Below are 6,000 nucleotides of genomic sequence, written 5' to 3'. Positions count from 1 at the left end.
TGTCCTTGTCCTCTGCCTTGTGAATTTGTCCTGGAGCATGTTTCCCCACCCCTTCTGAATTTGGCCTTGGCCATGTGCCTTGCTTTGGCCAATGGAGTGTGAGCAGACAGGACAGAGCAGAAGCTGTCAATGTGCTTGAAGCTTAGCTGGGCCTCTGGAGCTTCTGGCTCCTGCTGGAAGAGCATGTCTTATAATGAGATACGTGAGAAATAGACCTTGTCAGCTGCAGCCTGCAGCAGAGCTGTTCCAGCTGATGATGCACCAACATGTGAGTAAGGAAGCAGAAAGAGTGCAGGCTGTGAGCCACAGGGGGCTAGCCGTCGTTGGCTGGACAGTGTTGTGCAGAAAGCTGACTTTGTGGGTGGGATTGCCTTGCCGGTAGGGCAATGGGAAGTGAAGAGGTTGGACCTACCCTTCAGTGGTTGATCAGAGAAGGTCATTGGTAACTAAGCCGAGTCATGAAGGACATGGGATGAAGGGCACAGGACAGAGGATGAAGTAAATGCATGGAGATGAGGAAGGTGACCATAGGCTTGGGACATGCACATTCTTCACTCTAGCTGGAGCAGAACCTTGTTCATTTGATTCTCTGGGCCAGCTCAGCTCCTCCTGCAGCTGCCTTCAGCATCTCATGCTATCTTCTCCTCAGTCCCCATCTCAGACACTGACTTCTCTCAAGCTCCAAGGTCTGCTCTGTAATTGCCATCTCAGGGGGACTCTGAAACATGCCCAGTGTTTATTTTCTTAGTCTTTTCAAACCCGCTTTTGATGTTCCTGATCTTTCTAACAACGCCCAGCCCCTGCCAGGTGCCCAGGTCAGGAAGCCTGACCTCATCTCCCCCTTTGCCCCATATCCAGCGTAGTGTCTCTGGTCCTCCTGCTTCTCTTCCACATTTGCTCTGGGCTTTTCACACTTCCACCACAAATAGCCAACGTCAGGAGACATCTTTAGTTTGTTCCTTATTTTTGTGAAACTCTTCTAATATATCACCACTGGGTAGGATGCTTATTATTGACTTATGACATACACATTTCCTCAAATTGAGAGATTTCTCTCCTACTCTTAGCTTACTGATTTTTAAAAATATTTTTAGTTGTAGATAGACATAATATCTTTATTTTATTTATTTATTTTTATGCAGGGCTGATGATTGAACCCAGTGCCTCCCACATGCTGGGCATGTGCTCTCCCATTAAGCTACAGCCCCAGCCCACTGAAAGGTTTTTAAAATAACAAATTAGTGTTGATTTTATGAATTTGTATTCTTCTAAATTGATTGAAATACAATGTTTTTTTTAATCAACTAATAAATTAGTGTCCCAAGGCATTCAGAAACCCTACACGGTCATGATGTCCTACTATTCCTTTCACTCAATGCTTCATTTAATGGAGGGAAGGGATCTGTTACCATTTTTGTGTTATTTTATCTCAGTCCACATTTGTAACTCAGACTTTCTGCATCTATGTTTATGAGTGACCTCACTTATATCTTTCTTTCTTTGGAGTATCGAGATATTGCAGATTTGGTTCCAGACCACCAAAGTGAAGCTAAAATCACAATAAAGTGAGTCATAATAATTTTTTTCCTGTGTATGTAAAATTATATTTATATTAGACTGTAATCTATTACATGTGCAATAGCATTATATCTAAACAATAATGTACACATCTTAATTTAAGAAATACTTCATTGCTTAAACACTAATAATCATCTGAGCCTTCAGCAAGTCCATCTCTCTGCTGGTGGAGGGTCTTTGCCTCACTGTTGCTGGCTGCTGACTGAGCAGGTGGTTGCTGAAGGTTGGTGTGCTGTGGCAATTTCTTACAATAAAACAACAATGAAGTTTGCTGCATCAATTGACTCTGCCTTTCATGAAGGATCACTCTGGAGCATGTTATACTGTTAGATAGCATTTTAACCACAGGCTCTCTTTCAAAATTGGAGTCAATCCTTTCAAACCCTGATGCTTTATCAACTAAGTTCATGTAATATTCTAAATCCTTTCTTGTCATTTCAACAATGTTCACGGCACCTTCACCAGGAGTAGTTTCCATCCATTTTCTTTGCTCATCCATAAGGAAAAATTCCCATTCTGTTGAAACTTTGTCATGGGATTGCAGCAATTCATTAACATCTTCAGGCCCCACTTCTATCTGTGATTCTCTTACTAGTTCAGTAACGTATCTGCAGTTACTTTCCCCACCAAAGTCTTGAACCCTCAAGAACCCATCCACAAAAGTTGGAGTCAACTTTTCCAAACTCCCATTGATGTTGATATTTTGACCTCCTCCTGTGAATCAAGAATGTTTTTTGTGGCATTTAGGAATGGTGAATACTTCTAGAACATTTGCAATTTACTTTGCCCAGATCCATCAAAGGAATCACTATCTATGGCAGCTACATACCTTACAGAATGTATTTCTTAAATAATAAGATTTCCAAGTCAGAATGACTCCTTGACCCAGAGGCTACAGAATGGGTGCTGTGTTAGCAGGCATGAAAACAACATTAATCACGTTGTACATCTCCATCAGCGCTCTCAGGTGACCAGGGGCGTCGATGAACAGTAATATTTTGAAAGGAATCTTTTTTCCTGAGCAGTACGTCTCAACAGTCGGGCTTAAAATATTCAGGAAACCATGCTGTAAATAGATGTGCTTTCATCCAGGCTTTGTTTTGGCACTTACAGAGCAGACACAGAGTATGTTTAGTATAATTTTTCAGGGCCCTAGGATTCCTGAAATGGTAAATGAGCATTGACTTTAACTAAAATCACTAGCTGTGTTAACTCCTAACAAGAGTCAGGCAGTCCTTTGAAGCCAGGCATCGACTCCTCCTCTCTGCCTGTGAAAGTCCTAGATGGCATCTTCCTTCAATACAAGGGTTCTCCCTCTGCACTTAAAATCTGCTGTCTGGTGTAGCTGCCTTCAACAGTTACCTCAGCTAGATCTTCTGGATAACTTGCTGCAGCTTCAACACCTGCACTTGCTGCTTACCTTGTACTTCTATGTTTTGAGGTGGCTTCCTTCCTTACACCTCATGAGCCAACAGCTATTAGGTTCAAACTTTTCTTCTGCAATTTCATCACCTCTCTCAGCCTTTATAGACTTGAGGAGAGCCAGGGCCTTGATCTGGATTAGGCTTTGATTCAAGGGATTGTTAAGGCTGGTTTGTCTTCTGTGCAAAGTTTTCTTCATATCAGCAATAAGGCTGTTTTGCTTTCGATCATTCATAAGCTCATTAGAGAACTCTTTCCTTGGTATTCCCAACTTGGCTACCTGTTTGGTACAGGGATCTCACTTTCACCTTGTCTTGGTTTTTGACATACTTTCCTCAGTAAGTTCAATTATTTGAAGTTAGAGATGTGTGACTCTCTCCCTTTCACTTCGACACTGAGAGGCCATCGTCAGGTTGTTTATTGGCCTAATTTCAATGTTATTTTTTTCCTGGGAACAGTGAAGCCCCAAGAGGGAAAGAAGGATGGGGAATGGACAGTCAGTGGGGCAGTCAGAACATACAACATTTTATCCACTAAGTTCACCATCTTCCATGCGGTTTGTGGTGCCCCCAAACAATTATAATTGTAAGATCAAAGATCATTGATCACAGTGCTCATAACAGTCACCATAACAGATAGAATAATAATGAGAATGTTTGGAATATTGTAAGAATTACCAAAAATGTGACCATGAAAAAAATGTAACATGAAATAAACACATGCTGTTAGAAAAATGGCACTGGTGAACTGTCCAACACAGCGTTGTCACCAATCTTTAATTTGTAAAAGGATGCAATATCTGCAAACCATAATAAAGCAAAGTGCAATGAAATAAAGGATGCCTATATTATGGAATATTATGTGAATGATTTTTTGTAACATTATGATAAGCTCATACAACAGCCCTACATCATTTTCTATAATCCTGAAGGTATATATATATGTATATATATATATATATATATATATATATGTACAAATATATATGTATATTTATGAATATCCACATATGTGTATAGATGGAAGTTTTCCATTACTTGGTGGTTACTTATTAAGTTCACTGGACTAATAATCTTTTGGGATTACATCTTTGATTGCCTTTTCATTTCTTTCATGGCTATTGGTCTTCTCGGGTACTTTTCTAAACTCTAGTCCACGTTATTTTTGATTAATTTGTTTTCTATTTCATTAACAAATGTTTTTATTAACTTTATGTAGACTTTCACTTTCTTTGGTTTATCTTTCTACCCTTTTCAGTTTCTTACATTAGAGATGGGTTTCTTAGTTCATTTTCTGTTGCTATCACGCAATACTGCAGTCTGGGTAATGTATAAAAATAAAAGGTTTATTTAGCTCACAGATCTGGAGACTCAGTCCAAGAGCATGATGCCAGCATCTGCTAAGGGCCTCATGCTGTTTCATAACATGGCAGAGAACGTCACATGGTGAAAGAGAACAAGAGAAAGCACGAGAGAGTAAGAGAGAGAAACATGAGCAAGACAAAACCAAGGAAGCTGAATTCACTTGTATAAAAATCCACTCTTGAAATAACAACTCCACTCTCACAAGAAGTAGCTCACTCCCTTGACAATGGCACTAATCCTTTCATGAGGGTTCAGCCCTTAAGATCTAATCACATCCTAAAGACCCCACCTCCCAGCATCACCACATTGGGGATTGAACTTGAATGTGAGTATTGGCAAGAGCATTCAACCCCCAACTTTAATATTCAATACTTTTCTGTTTCCTGTGAATACATATAAAACTATATATTTTACTCCAAATAACTTGGGCCATTTTTCATTGGTTTCGATTTGAGTTATTGTCATTCCTTTGTAACATCAATTTGGCCATCTTAGATGGTAAGCCTTTATTTTTAAACATTTTTCTCGTCCGCATATAAAATAAACAAAACACCTTAAGTTTCCAATTGAGCTTTTAATTGAGATTTTATAATGGGAGGTTTTTAGTTTCATGGGGGAGGATTAATATTAAATTCCCTAAAACATAATATGTACCTCCATTTATTAGGATCTCCTTTTATGTCCGTCTGTAAATTTTAGTGGTGCTTTTACAAAGGTCTTTTGCATCTTATTAAGTTAGCAGGTTACTTTTGCTATTGTTAATGGGATCCTTTCCCTTTTGTTTTCTAATTGGTTATTAATGACACATACAATACCTAACAATTTTATTTGTCACTTTCATATTTGACACATTCTGATATGATAGCTACTTGGTTTATTCACTTAGATTTTCTAGGTGATCAAACTATCTGCATACTATAGTACAAAGTCGGCGCTCAATAAACTTGCTGAATAAATATCATTGAGTTTCTGAGCTTAGCTTCCAAGAAGTATAGACAATCTTGTCCAATTTACACATCCCTCAAGAACCTTGTCCTTCATAAATCTCTCAACTTTTCCAAATACATTCTAACTTTTGTCTATTAATTCTTTGTACCACTATGATTTATTTGCCCACATTATTCAGTTATGCTCTGGTCTTAAATAATTTAGAAGAACCAGAATGCAAAGAATTCAAGCATAGCATTATCACAAATATTAGGGACTCAGTAACAGATACCCCCATGTTTCCCTAATGACTTCTACATTGAATCTAAGCATCTGGAGTGGAAGTCAGTCATCTTTCCACTTTGCAAAAGGGTGCTGTGGGAAATGCCCTGCCTTGCTCTCTAAAGGCACACACTGACCTTTTGGCTCTACAAGCCCTTTCACACCCAGACTCTTCCCTCAGAGATGAGCAGAGAAAAGGAAATGCTGAAATTTGCCCTGGTGGCAACACCCACCCGGGAGGACATGAAAGATTTGAGAAATGTGAGCTGTCCTTCCAGAAACAGATTTGCTTTTTCTATATTTGATTTAAGCAATCCAAACTTAAAAAAATAAAATAAAATAAAATCAATGAGTACTAGGGAGGAGATAGGAGGCAGGAAAATGAGCCCTTTGAAAATTCCTCTGGAGAGCCAACTGCAGCCTATTA

This window comes from Marmota monax, unplaced genomic scaffold (assembly GCF_021218885.2).
Source record: "Marmota monax isolate L192 unplaced genomic scaffold, Marmota_monax_Labrador192_F-V1.1 WCK01_AAM20220418_F8-fsc00024, whole genome shotgun sequence".
In the NCBI taxonomy this organism is placed as follows: Eukaryota; Metazoa; Chordata; class Mammalia; order Rodentia; family Sciuridae; genus Marmota; species Marmota monax.
The sequence above is the reverse complement of the archived record's forward strand: the minus strand, read 5'-3'. Positions refer to the sequence as shown.